The 14,591-nt window shown below is 47.9% G+C and overlaps 1 long non-coding RNA gene across 2 annotated transcripts in view; it reads right to left on the reverse strand.

Moving 5' to 3' along the window:
* Positions 1–288: 288 nt before the first annotated feature.
* LOC140211483 (uncharacterized) overlaps positions 289–14,591 on the reverse strand; it is a 28,035-nt gene continuing 13,732 nt past the window's right edge. For both annotated transcript variants that reach the window (XR_011889480.1, XR_011889479.1), the window contains exons 3-4: positions 3,744–3,870; positions 289–992 (exon numbers count right to left, since the gene is read on the reverse strand). This is a non-coding gene — a long non-coding RNA (uncharacterized lncRNA). The remainder of the gene's footprint in view (positions 993–3,743; positions 3,871–14,591) is intronic.

A 14,591-nucleotide genomic window follows, 5' to 3' on the forward strand; every position in this document is an offset into this window, starting at 1 on the left:
AGATTACAAAGAGGTATATTATATATATATAAATTTTAAATTAAATAAGTCATGCAAAAAGGGAATTGAAAATAGTAAAGTACTGTTCTTGGGTTCATTGTCCATTCAGAAATTTGATGGCATAGGGGAAGAAGCTGTTCCTGAAACAGTGAGTGCGTGTCTTCAGGCTCCTGTACCTCTTCCTTGTGTCACGAACCCTGTGACGGGAATAAAGAACCAGCAGAGATAGAAAACACTTTGGAGTCCAGTATTGCTATTAACTAATAATATTTATTAGTAACTGTGCAATAGAGTAATATAAATGTAGATAAATCAAACAAGATAGCAATGATTTTATATATATAAGTAAGTATATCAGTAAGTGTGGAAATATATGTATGAAAAACTAAGCTTCTTTAAGCCTAGGGGTAAAAAGATACAGTTTTATGATGATGAGTAAAGTTCAGTTCAGTTCAGTTCATGGTATTGAGTTGAGTAGTGATGGAGAGAGAGGGAGGGAGAGATTTGAGTCTTCAAGTGAGCTGACGCCGTCCATCTCCTCGTCATCCTTCGAAATCCTTTAAGAGTCACCGACTGTGACTTTAACAAAGGGGACCGGTTTTCTGTGGTGGAGCTATCCCCCAGGCAAGGGTGGACACATGGACAACTCCCCACCAGTCAACCCCTTTCCTCTTTCCACTGCAAGAGCGATGGATCGATCCGCCTGATTGATCCTCCAAAACCCACTTTTCCTGCGGGCACAACAGTGCTCATTCAGTGTCCAGAACATGTGTCTGATGTCTATCATCTGCCCTTCTATTTTATCTTCCCGTGCTGAGCATCAACTGTCATTCAAATAACTCCTCCTTCTTCTCTCTGTGAAGAAATGCACAAGCAGGTGAACTGTCCTTGAGGAGTATCAACAACCTGTCTTCGGTCACCATAGCAACTTCTGCGCTGCTCGGTGCCATCTCTCCCTCCAACTCAGCAGAAATCCAAAAGTTAACCAGTACCTTAAAGGACAGTCCAACAGTTAGTTTTCATCTCTCTCTCTCTCTCTCGCTCTCTCTCTCTCTTTCAAAACAACATGTCGATGTTAAATAACTCTCTCTCTCTCTTTTCAAAAGCACAGTTAATAGGGGTCATTCAGGACCCAGTCACACTTGATGGTAGTAATGAGAGCAAGCAAGGCATGTCCTGTGTGATGGGGATCCATAATGATGATGCCACCTTGTTGAGGTATAGCTCCTTATAGATGTGCTGGATGAAGGGGAGGCTGGTACCCATGATGGAACTGACTAAATTTACAACTTTCTGCAGCTTTATTGAGTCCTGTGCAATGGCCCCTCCATACCAGACAGTGATGCAACCAGTCAGAATGCTCTCTATTGTACATCTGTAGAAATTAGCATTTGCCTTTGGTAACATACCAAGTCTCCTCAAACTCCTCATGAAATATAGCTGCTGTTGTGCCTTCTTTGTAACTGCAACAGTATCTCAGGCCCAGGATAGATCTTCAGAGACATTGTCACCCAGAAACTCAAAACTACTCACCCACCCTTTTTGCAGCTGATCTCCCAAGGAGAACTGATGTGTGTTTCCCAACTTCCCCTTCCTGAAGTCTACAGTCAATTCCTTGCTCTTACTGACGTTGAGTGCAAAGTTGCAGCTGTGATCTACTGTATCTCACTCCTGTACAATAGATACCTATGTGAGTAATCAAGTTCTTGTCGCTCAACCATACACATGTATACCATCAAACGAAACAAGTTCCTCCACACCAAGGTGTACAACACAGTACATATAACTCACGCATGTAACACATAAAGTAAAGTTGCCACAAATAAATTAACAAATAATAAGGTTCATATATGTAGGGCTCTCAGTATACTAGATGGACTGTTAACTGTTGATCGCTTATTACCAAAATGGCTTCTCCGAAGTGTTATATTAAAATGGCTTCTCATAATGTTAACTGCTGAGCAAGGGGTTCTCTGTAACTGCAATGTTTGGGTTATACAGTGTGATAATGGAAATTGTATTCATTTGTTAGTCAATGGAAGTCATGTTCTGTTATCTTGTATATGTGTGCTGAGTTGAGGAGCGGGGGCTTTTTTGGGAGGCCAGCAGAGAGGACGGACGTGTGAGGAATGGACAGCGGTTCCAGGGCGGTGGACACCGGACCTCGGAGGTTCGGAGGGTGGCAGGAGTCTCAGAAGGACGTTGTGGATGGAATCGGAGGCGTGAGCTCCAGCGTATTAAAATATTATGTGCACAAGACTGATAAGTTACTTATGTGGTGCCTTTTCTTGTAGTTGTTTCTACTAACCCATCACTACAAACTTGCTATAAGGTATAATTCTTTACTCGTACTTTGTATATTGTTTCATATTTGTGTCGTGGCTGATCATTGGGCGACTCACACCATATCCACACCAAAGCTATTGCACCGTTTGGCGGGGTCGACAGCTATGGCCCTAGGCAATGGCGGTCAGTGGGGCAAAGATCGTTACATTTGAGGGCTCGTCCAGGATTTGAATTCTGTCAGGATAAGCAGTAAGTCGCCCGTGTTGAATTAAAAGGGATGGACGCGGATAAGATTGAACTTTGGTGTGAGATCGAGGATGTCCCGGTTACTCATGCCTATGTATTAAGTGGGGTGGATATACGTACCCCGGATGATGTGTTAATTCGATGTCTGAGTACGGTCAGAGCTATCGGTAAGGTTGAGATTGTAAGCAGAAAGGTTGGTAAAACGGGGGACTCAGCCTTTGTGCTGGTACAGATGGGTGCTGACGTCAAGGAATTGAGACTGCCGCCGTGTATCGGTGACCTCGGTAAGGCGGGGCCATGGGACGTGCACGCTGTCACGGAGGAAGGGTTTGAAGAGACACCAGAGGAGTTGCCCGAAGCTAGGGGCGGGGATTTTAGAGAGTGGGTCCAATCGTTTTTGAGGGATGAAGGAAGGGTGTGCTCAGATTTGGAGAATGTAATTAGTTCTCATTCCCCACGGAAGGGGGAGGGCTCTGAGTTGGCCTCAGCCATTAACTCTTTGGTGAACCGGGCGGTGGGTCCGCGACAGAAGTTAAGAATTTTCTCAGGGAAAACCCCCATCCCCGATGGAGAAGAGGATTATGAGTCCTGGGTAGAACATACCTCTATTTGTACAAGTTAAAAACAGTATATTGCTACCAACGATTTGTACATGGTGAGGCCTGTGTGGTGGCAGGGAGTTCGGTTGTCATACAGTGAAGAAACTGTTTCCCATCATGTATAAAACACCAGTGGTGTTATACTGTTTACTTCAAAGGTTCCCAACGTTTTCTATGCCATGGACTCCGACCATTAGCTGAGGGGTCTGTGGATCTCAGGTTGGGAACCCCGGCTCACTTTTAAGTTATATCCTATACGAACCCAATTATTTGTTAATTTAATTGTGGTAATATTACTTTATGTATTATGTACCCTATGTGAGTTACATGTACTATGTCGTGCATCTTGGTCTGCAGGAATGTTGTTTTGTTTGGTGAAAAGACTAGACATAACATCCATTGAAACTTACTTGTACAATACCTCAGTCACCTTTTCAAACCATTAATTCGGCCTCTTACCTCTTCTTCTCAGCTGCCTGTCACCTGCCCCTGGGTCTGCTCCTCCTTCCCCTTCTCCCACGCTCCATACTCCTCCCCATCAGATTCCTTCTTCTCCAGCCGTCTCCCCTTTCCCACCCACCTGGCTTCACCTATCGCCTTCTAGCCACGTACCTTATGGGATCTTCTTCCTCTCCAGGTCAGGTTTAAATTGAACAGGTGGGGATGTCAAGTTGTTTATCAAATGTATGTTTTCCCTTGTTTAAGGTCACCTGTGACACCCACGCATAATCTTGATCAGCTGGAAAAATTAGTGAAAGAGAGAGGGAGATGAAGTAAGAAGCTGGGAGACGTAGGTGGGAAAGGCAAAGGGCTGGAGAAGAAGGCATCTGATAGGAGGGGAGTGGACCATAGGAGAAAGGTAGAGAGGCACCAGGGGGAGGTGCTGGCAGGTGAGGAGAAGAGGTAAGAGACTAGAGTGAGGATTAGAAGAAGAGGGAAGGGGGAGGGAGAAAAAAAGCGGGAGGAGAAACCAATGTTCATGCGGAGTCAAGGAATATGGGGAGAAGGCAGGAACATGGTACTGATTGTGGATGATCAGTCATGATTACAGTGAATGGCGGTGCTGGCTCGAAGGGCCGAATGGCCTACTCCTGCACCTATTGTCTATTGTCTATTGCCATCGGGTTGGCGGCTACCCATTCGGAATATGAGGTAGTGCTTCTCCAGCCTGAGGGTGGCCTCATCGTGGCAGAAGATGAGGCCATGGACTGGCAGGTCGGAATGCGAAAGGGGATTGGGTCACCGGGAAATTAACACTTTTTGCGGATGAAGGTAAATTGCTCGACTAAAATTACGTGGGGTCTCGCCAATGTAGAGAGATCTGCACCAGGAGAACGAGATACAGTAGACGTCAGCAAGAGATTCGCAGGTGAAGTTTTGCCTTGCTCGCAGGTGAGGGAGGAACTACAGCCCTTCCTCCGCCTGCAGAGGTCAGTGCCAGGAGGGAGATTAGTGGGAAGGGGCAAACGCACCCTGTTTTCTGCAATTTGCACACAGTTTAGAAATTGATAATCCTCTGTAAAACTCCGGTTCCTCGGACCGAACCGGATCGAAGTACAAACAATTATCCTGTCAGTTTACCAAGAATCCTTCAGCGGGGTGGAGCCCATTGCCGGCTCCCAGCCCAGAGTCAGACATCATCCCGAATCGGTGTTCGGCTGCTCGGAAGGTCCCAGCACGGTCCCCGCACCGCAGCCATGGGCAAAGTGAAGACCTTCGCGATCCTCTACGACCGCCCCACCTACTCCTGCGGGGAGCTGGTCTCCGGACGGATTGTGGTGGAGCTTACGGAGCAGATCGCGGTTAAACTTCTGAAAATCCACGCCAAGGGCCATGCCTTCGTTCGCTGGACCGAAGGACACGCTGGTTCGACCTCCAACCACACGCGGGTTTATACTCAGGAGCGCCGATTCTTCAAACACGACTACCTTCTCACTGGAACGGGTAAGAGTGTCGAGACAGTGCAGGCGATCTGACAGAACAGCTTCGATCAACCCAATGTGCAACTCAAACCAGTGCACTAATGACTTCCACTGGGGAGAGCACAAATCGTCCAAAACACAGCTTTTAAAACCCGCGCATAAATCAGCTCTTTGAACTTGCATTTAGTAGAGGGAGTCTGTGTACCCCAGTGAAATACAGAGCCAACCTGTCCCCACCGGTACTATACCCCAGTGTTACACAGTGACAGGCCCGTCCCCACCGGTACTGTACCCAGGTGTCACACAGTGACAGACCTGTCCCCACCGGTACTGTACCCCAGTGTTACACAGTGACAGACCTGTCCCCACCGGTACTGTACCCCAGTGTTATACAGTGACAGACCTGTCCCCACCGGTACTGTACCCCAGTGTTATACAGTGACAGACCTGTCCCCACTAGTACTGTACCACTGTGAAATACAGAGTCAACCTGTCCCCACCGGTACTGTACCCCAGTGTCACACAGTGACAGGCCCGTCCCCAGCGGTACTGTACCCCAGTGTTACACAGTGACAGACCCGTCCCCACCGGTACAGTACCCCAGTGAAATACAGAGTCAACCTGTCCCCACCGGTACTGTACCTCAGTGTCACACAGTGACAGACCCGTCCCCAGCGGTACTGTACCCCAGTGTTACACAGTGACAGACCCGTCCCCACCGGTACTGTACCCCAGTGAAATACAGAGTCAACCTGTCCCCACCGGTACTGTACCCCAGTGTTACACAGTGACAGACCAGTCCCCACCGGTACTGTACCCCGGTGTCACACAGTGACAGACCCGTCCCCACCGGTACTGTACCCCGGTGTTACATAGTGACAGACCCGTCCCCAGCGGTACTGTACCCCAGTGAAATACAGAGTCAACCTGTCCCCACCAGTACTGTACCCCAGTGTTACACAGTGACAGACCAGTCCCCACCGGTACTGTACCCCGGTGTCACACAGTGACAGACCCGTCCCCAGCGGTACTGTACCACTGTGACAGACCCGTCCCCACCGGTACTGTACCCCAGTGTTACACAGTGACAGACCCGTCCCCAGCGGTACTGTACCCCAGTGTTACACAGTGACAGACCTGTCCCCAGCGGTACTGTACCCCGGTGTTACACAGTGACAGATCCGTCCCCACCGGTACTGTACCCCAGTGAAATACAGAGTCAACCTGTCCCCACCGGTACTGTACCCCAGTGTTACACAGTGACAGACCAGTCCCCACCGGTACTGTACCCCGGTGTCACACAGTGACAGACCCGTCCCCACCGGTACTGTACCCTGGTGTTACACAGTGACAGATCCGTCCCCACCGGTACTGTACCCCAGTGAAATACAGAGTCAACCTGTCCCCACCGGTACTGTACCCCAGTGTTACACAGTGACAGACCCGTCCCCACCGGTACTGTACCCCGGTGTTACACAGTGACAGATCCGTCCCCACCGGTACTGTACCCCAGTGAAATACAGAGCCAACCTGTCCCCACCGGTACTGTACCCCGGTGTCACACAGTGACAGGCCCGTCCCCACCGGTACTGTACTCCGGTGGTACACAGTGACAGGCCCGTCCCCACCGGTACTGTACCCCGGTGTCACACAGTGACAGGCCCGTCCCCACCGGTACTGTACCCCGGTGGTACACAGTGACAGACCCGTCCCCACCGGTACTGTACCCCGGTGTTACACAGTGACAGACCCGTCCCCACCGGTACTGTACCCCAGTGAAATACAGAGTCATCCTGTCCCCATCGATACTGTACCCCAGTGTCACACAGTGACAGACCCGTCCCCACCGGTACTGTACCCCAGTGTTACACAGTGACAGACCCGTCCCCACCGGTACTGTACCCCGGTGTTACACAGTGACAGGCCCGTGCCCCTGGTACTGAACCTCAGTGTTACACAGTGACAGACCCGTCCCCACCGGTACCGTACCCGATGTTACACAGTGACAGACCCGTCCCCACCGGTACCATACCCGATGTTACACAGTGACAGACCCGTCCCCACCGGTACTGAATCCCGGTGTTACACAGTGACAGACCCGTCCCCACCGGTACTACACCCCAGTGTTACACAGTGACAGACCCGTCCTCACCGGTACTGTACCCCGGTGTTACACAGTGACAGACCCGTCCCCACCGGTACTGTACCCCAGTGTTACACAGTGACAGACCCGTCCCCCTGGTACTGAACCTCAGTGAAATACAGAGTCATCCTGTCCCCACCGGTACTGTACCCCTGTGTTACACAGTGACAGACCCGTCCCCACCGGTACTGTACCCCGGTGTTACACAGTGACAGACCCGTCCCCACCGGTACTGTACCCCAGTGAAATACAGAGTCATCCCGTCCCCACCAGTACTGTACCCCAGTGTTACACAGTGACAGACCCGTCCCCACCGGTACTGTACCCCAGTGTCACACAGTGACAGACCCGTCCCCACCGGTACTGTACCCCAGTGAAATACAGAGTCATCCTGTCCCCACCGGTACTGTACCTCAGTGTTACACAGTGACAGACCCGTCCCCAGCGGTACTGTACCCCAGTGTTACACAGTGACAGACCCGTCCCCCTGGTACTGAACCTCAGTGAAATACAGAGTCATCCTGTCCCCACCGGTACTGTACCCCTGTGTTACACAGTGACAGACCCGTCCCCACCGGTACTGTACCCCGGTGTTACACAGTGACAGACCCGACCCCACCGGTACTGTACCCCAGTGTTACACAGTGACAGACCCGTCCCCACTGGTACAGTACCCCGGTGTTACACAGTGACAGACCCGTCCCCACCGGTACTGTACCCCAGTGAAATACAGAGTCATCCCGTCCCCACCAGTACTGTACCCCAGTGTTACACAGTGACAGACCCGTCCCCACCGGTACTGTACCCCAGTGTTACACAGTGACAGACCTGTCCCCACTGGTACTGTATCCCGGTGTTACACAGTGACAGACCCGTCCCCACCGGTACCATACCCCAGTGTTACATGGTGACAGACCCATCCCCACCTGTACTGCACCCTTGTGTTATACAGTGCAGACCTGTCGCCAACAGTACCTACCCTAACCCTAACCCTAACCCAAACCCAACTCCCCAATTTACCCCAGCCTAATCTTAATCATAGGACAATTTACAATCAGCTGTTAACCTACTAACCAGTACATCTTTGGAACGTGGGAGGAAACCAGAGCACCCGGAGGAAACCCACACATACACGGGGAGGACGTACAAACTCCTGTCAAAGGATGCAGGGGTTAAACCCTGAACTGCATTGCACCAAACTGTGATACGATCATGCTAGTCACATGTAACGCAACCAATACTTTGCAGTGTTAATATTTAAAGGCAGATGTGTGCCCACCAGTACCGAATGGTTTCTGTTCCTGTATGCACTTGGACCCAGTTGACTACGGACACTGTAACCCAGTGAAACACACTGCAAGGTCTACTTGCCAGTCTGCTCCCTCAGAGATGCAGAGCCAGAATCAGCTTTAATATCTCGGGCATAATTCATGAAATTTATTTGTTTGCGGCAGCAGTACATTGCAATACACAATAATAATAAAAATGTTACAGTAAGAAATATACATTAAAACTTAAATTAGTGCAAAAGGAAAGCAAAAAAATAATGAGGTAGTTTTCATGGGTTCACTATCCATTGAGAAATCTGATGTCAGGGAGAAGAAGCTGTTCCTGACTTGCTGAGTGTGTGTCTTCAGGCTTCTGTACCTCCTCCCTGACGTAGCAATGAGAAGAGGGCATGTCCTGGGTGATGGGGGTCCTTAATGATGGATGCCACCGTTCTGAGGCATCATGTTTTGAAGATGTCCTTCATGTTGGTGAGTCAAATGTCAATGAAGGAGTGGTTTGCACCATTCTGCAGCTTTTTCCAATTCTGTGCAGTGGGCCCTCTGTACCAGATGTTGATACAGCCAGTTGGGGACTGCTGCTCTATGGTACATCTGTAGGAATTTGTGGGAGTCACTGGTGACATCCCAAATCTCAGTACCAAGTGCAGTGACAGAACAGAGCTCACTAGTAGTGTGTCCCAGAGTTATACAGTGACAGACCTGTGCCAACCAGCACAGGAGCCTCAGGTTACATGGTGTCAGAGAGCAGGTAAGATTCTGCATGTGTGTGTCGTTGAAGTTGTGTTTATTGTGTGGACGGATAGAATAGATCTCCACAGGGAGGCTCAACTTACTATGTGTGGTAAGATGGTTGTCTAGCATGTCCGAAGAAGATGGAACCTGTGTGGGAGAGTTTTAAGTGGAAAAGACATTTCACTGGGGTAGTTCCACTTCTCAGCCTCAGGGGTCTGAGTCCAGTGGTACAAGAAAATGTCACATCCGGGGTCTTCCATGGTTGCAGTGCGTCTTCTGTGCCTCGTCGTGCCCTTCACTCTTTTCAAGGCCACGGGACCTGAATTCACATGCTAGAACAGGCATGTCCCTATCTCACTGGGCTGTGAGGCCACTGGCTAGTCGCACCTGGTTTAACATACCTGTCAAAACAATGTACCGGAGTGTGGCTGCTGTCACATGCAAACAGCTACTTGGAGCCACAGGTGAGAGCTGAGTGTCTGGTTGGGACCAAACATGAGCAAGCTGCCCCAGAATGGATGCAACAAGCCCCTTCACCAAAGGCGCTACCCCTCCCTGGACATGCATACACCTTGTACACCTTACTGGGTGTGATGAAGCTATAAAAACTGTGGAATCCTTCCTAGTTGTAGAATGGTCTAGAATATTTAATTCCTCTTCCATGTCTATTTTGCATTTTTTTCTCTCACACCCTGTCCCATTTCCTTCTGAAAAAATCAACTATCTTCATTTCCACAATTTTCCTACGCAGAAAGTTTCAGCTCCTTGACAACTGCTGTATGACAGGGCCCTGCCGAAGCACGAAATTTCTCTCCAGTAGACTACAACACCAGAACATATAGGAGCAAAATTTAGCTATTCAGCCTGTCGAGTCTAGTGTGCTATTCAATCATGGCTGATTAATTTTCGCTCTCAACCCCATTCTCCTGTCTTCTCCCCGTAACCTTTGACACCATTACTACTCAAGAACCTATCAACCTCTGGTTTAAATATGCCAATGACACGGCCTCCATAGCTATCTGTGGCAATGAATTCCACTGATTCACCTCCCCATCCCAGCCCCCAACTAAAGAAACTTCTCCTCATCTCTGTTCCAAAAGGACGTCCTTCTATTCTGAGGCCGTGCCCTCTGATCCTAATCCTCTCCCCATCCATTCTATCCAGGGTTTTCAATATTCAGTAGATTTCAATGAATTGAATTGAATTGACTTTATGACTTACATCCTTCACATACATGAGTAACAATCCTTACGTTATGTCTTCATCTAAATGTGCAATCTGCAATTTATAGTAATTTGTAAAATAGTATGTACAACAGGACAGTTAATATAACATAGAAATACAGTTGTATCAGCGTAAATTAATTAGTCTGATGGCCTGATGGAAGAAGCTGTCCCAGAGGCTGTTGGTCCTGGCTTTTATGCTGCGGTACCGTTTCCCAGATGGTAGCAGCAGGAACTTGTGGTTGGGATGACTCGGGTCCCCAATGATCCCTCGGGCTTTTTTTACACACCTGTCTTTGTAAATGTCCTGAATAGTGGGAAATTCACATCTACAGATGTGTTGGGCTGTCCGCACCACTCTTCACAGAGTCCTGCGATTTAGGGAAGTACATTTCCCATAGCAGGCTACTCAGGCTACTCTTAATTATATCTCTGTAGAAAGTTCTTAGGATTTGGGGGCCCATACCAAAATTCTTCAACAGTCTGAGGGGAAAGAGTCGCTGTTGTGCTTTTCTCACCACGCAGCTGGTAAGTACAGACCAAGTGAGATCCTCGGTGATGTGTATGCTGAGGTCAGGTGTCAGATCTCAGTGGGAGAGCATTTTGGAGATAGTGATCACAATTCTATTTCCTTTACCATAGCATTAGAGGGGGATAGCAACAGACAAGTTAGGGAAGTGTTTAATTGGAGTAAGGGGAAATATGAGGCTATCTGGCAGAAACTTGTAAGCATAAATTGGGAACAGATGTTCTCAGGGAAATGTACGGCAGAAATGTGGCAAATGTTCAAGGGATAATTGTGTGGAGTTCTGCATAGGTATATTCCAATGAGACAAGGAACAAATGGTAGGATATAGGTGCCGTGGTGTACAAAGGCTGTTGTAAATCTAGTCAAAAAGAAAGGAAAAGTTTACAAAAGGCTCAAAAAACTAGGTAATGATAGAGATCTTGAAGATTATAAAACTCGCAGGAAGGAGCTTAAGAATAAAATTAGGAGAGCCAGGAGGGGCCATGAGAAGGTCTTGGTGAGCAGGGTTAAGGAAAACCCCAAGGCATTCTACAAGTATGTGAAGAGCAAGAGAATAAGATGTAAGAGAATAAGACCAATCAAGTGTCACAATGGAAAAGTGTGTATGGAACTGGAGGAGATTGCAGAAGTATTTAATGAATACTTTGCTTCAGTATTCACTATGGAAAAGATTCTTGGCGATTGTAGGGATAACTTACAGCGAATTGAAAAGCTTGAGCAAATAGACATTAAGAAAAAGGATGTGCTGGAGCTTTTGTAAAGCATCAAGTTGGATAAGCCACCAGGACCGGATGAGATGTACCCCAGGCTACTGTGGGAGGTGAGGGAGGAGATTGCTGAGCCTCTGGCAATGATCTTTGCATCATCAATGGGGATGGGAGAGGTTCTGGAGGATCGGAGGATTGCGAATGTTGTTCCCTTATTCAAGAAAGGGAGTAGAGATAGCACAGAAAATTATAGACCAGTGACTCTTACTTCACTGGTTGGCAAGTTGATGGAAAAGATCCTGAGAGGCAGGATTTATGAACATTTGGGGAAGCATAATATGATCAGGAATAGTCAGCATGACTTTGTCAAAGGCAGGTCATGCCTCACAAGCCCGATTGAATCTTTTGAGGATGTGACTAAACACATTGATGAGGGTAGAGCAGTAGATGTAGTATATATGGATTTCAGCAAGGCATTTGATAAGGTACCCCATGCAAGGCTTATTGAGAAAGTAAGGAGGCGTGGGATCCAAGGGGACATCGCTTAGGACACTCAAAGTTGCTACGCAGGTTGACGCTGTGGTTAAGAAGGCCTTCACAACTGTGGGATTGATTTTAAGAGCCAAGAGGTAAGTTGCAGTTATATAGGACCCTGGTCAGACCCCATTTGGAGTACTGTGCTGAATTCTGGTTGCCTCTCTACAGGAAGGACGTGGAAACCATAGAAAGGGTGCAGAGGAGATTTACAAGGATGTTGCCTGGATTGGGGAATATGCCTTATGAGAATAGGTTAAGTGAACTCGGCCTTTTCTCCTTGGAGCGACGGAGGATGAGAGGTGACCTGATAGAGGTGTACAAGATAATGAGAGGCATTGATCGTGTGGATAGTCAGAGGCTTTTTCCCAGGGCTGAAATGGCTAGCATGAGAGGGCGTAATTTTATGGTGCTTGGAAGTAGGTACAGAGGAGATGTCAGGAGTAAGTTTATTTTGCAGAGAGTGGTGAGCGCGTGGAATGGGCAGCCGGCACGGTGGTGGCAGATATGATAGCGTCTTTTAAGAGACTCCTGGACAGGTACATGGAGGTTAGAAAAATAGAGGGCTATGGGTAACCCTAGGTAATTTCTAAGGTAAGGACATGTTCGGTACAGCTTTGTTGGCCGAAGGGCCTGTGTTGTGCTGTAGGTTTTCTATGTTTCCATATGAATTTAAAGCTGTTCACCCTCTCAACCCCAGATCCATTGATGTCAATAGGGGTTAGCCTGTCACCATTCCTCCTGTAGTCCACAAGCAGCTCCTTTGTTTTTGTGACATTGAGGGAGAGGTTGTTTTCTTGACACCACTGTATCAGGGTGCCGACTTCCTCTCTGTAGGCTGCCTCGTTATTATTTGTGATTAGGCCAATCAATGTAGTATCATCAGCAAATTTAATTAGCAGATTGGAGCTGTGGGTGGCGACACAGTCATGGGTATACAGAGAGTAAAGGAGGGGGCTTATGACACAGCCCTGAGGGACACCTGTGTTGAGGGTCAGAGGGGTAGAGGTGAGGGAGCCCACTCTTACCACCTGTCAGCAATCTGACAGGAAGTCCAGGATCTAGCTACACAAGGCAGGGTGAAGGCCGAGGTCTCTGAGCTTCTTGTCAAGCCTAAAGACACACACTCAGTGGTTCAGGAACAGCTTCTTCCCCTCCACCATCAGAGTTCTGAATGGACAATGAGCACTACCTCACTAATTTTTGCTCTCTTTTTGCACTATTTACTTCATTTAATTATACATACATATTTTATATTGTAACGTAGTTTTTAAAATTATTATGCATTGCAATATACCGCTGCTGCAAAACAACAAATTTCACGACATATGCCAATGATATTAAACCTGATTCTAATTGTAATTCTCTTTCCTCATTCTCCTAAACTGCAATGAGTGCAGAATCCACTCAATCTGTACTCACTGGAGTGTTGGTCCAAGTACCAGTAACTATTAAGATGGTTATTCTTGTCAACCTTAGCTAATCATTAAAACTGTTGGTTGTTTGTGTCAGATCCCTCAGCAATCTCCTTTACCCCATTGAAAAGAGCAACATCTTTCTGACCTGAGGCGCTCTGTTGGTCTGTGTCCACCATGGGTGTTGCATCCTAGCTGTCTACACAATCCAGTACCCAAGCCAGGGCAGTACAATATGGACAGCAGGTTCCCCCACTGCACCCAGCTGATGAATCCAAAGGAATGGCAAAAACCGATACAGTTTGGCACCAGCGTTGCCAGTCTATGTTGAACTCAACAAACGACTACCTTAGGGACTCCAGCTTTGGATTTTTCCTCTAGGTCTACTCACAAAGCCTTCTCCATGAGTGAGTACTTGAAAGTACAGCAAGGCAGCAGAGATTTGAGATCAGAGTTTTTCTTCTCATAGATGACCTACCAACTATAGCTGATGAGCCCTGTCTGCCCAAAATGACTGGTTTTAATCCATCTTTGCCCCTTCACCTGTTAGTAGAAATGGTCCAGCCGGGCCTAGTAGCTAGGCCACTTGAAAGCCAGGAACTGGACTTGATTGTCCATAAGATATAGGAGCAGAATTAGGGCATTTGGGTCTTCTCTGCCTTTCATCATGGCTGATCCAATTTTCCTCTCAGCCCCAATCTCTTGCCTTTTCCCCATATCCCTTCATGTCCTGACCAATCAAAAATCTATCAACCAATAGTCCGAGATAGAGGTGCACACTATTGCGAGTATTTGGTAGGTAGTGGGATCTTATTCACACTCCCCGCACCCCCCCCCCGCAAATGACAAACTTAGGAACCTAACCTTATGCCAAAAAAAATGGAACCATACCTGTAAATCGCTCAAGGATCTTCATATCATTTCTAAAGTGACAGGATCAAAGTTCAAAGTAAATCGTATTATTAA

This window comes from Mobula birostris, chromosome 17, assembly GCF_030028105.1.
Source record: "Mobula birostris isolate sMobBir1 chromosome 17, sMobBir1.hap1, whole genome shotgun sequence".
Classification (NCBI taxonomy): domain Eukaryota; kingdom Metazoa; phylum Chordata; class Chondrichthyes; order Myliobatiformes; family Myliobatidae; genus Mobula; species Mobula birostris.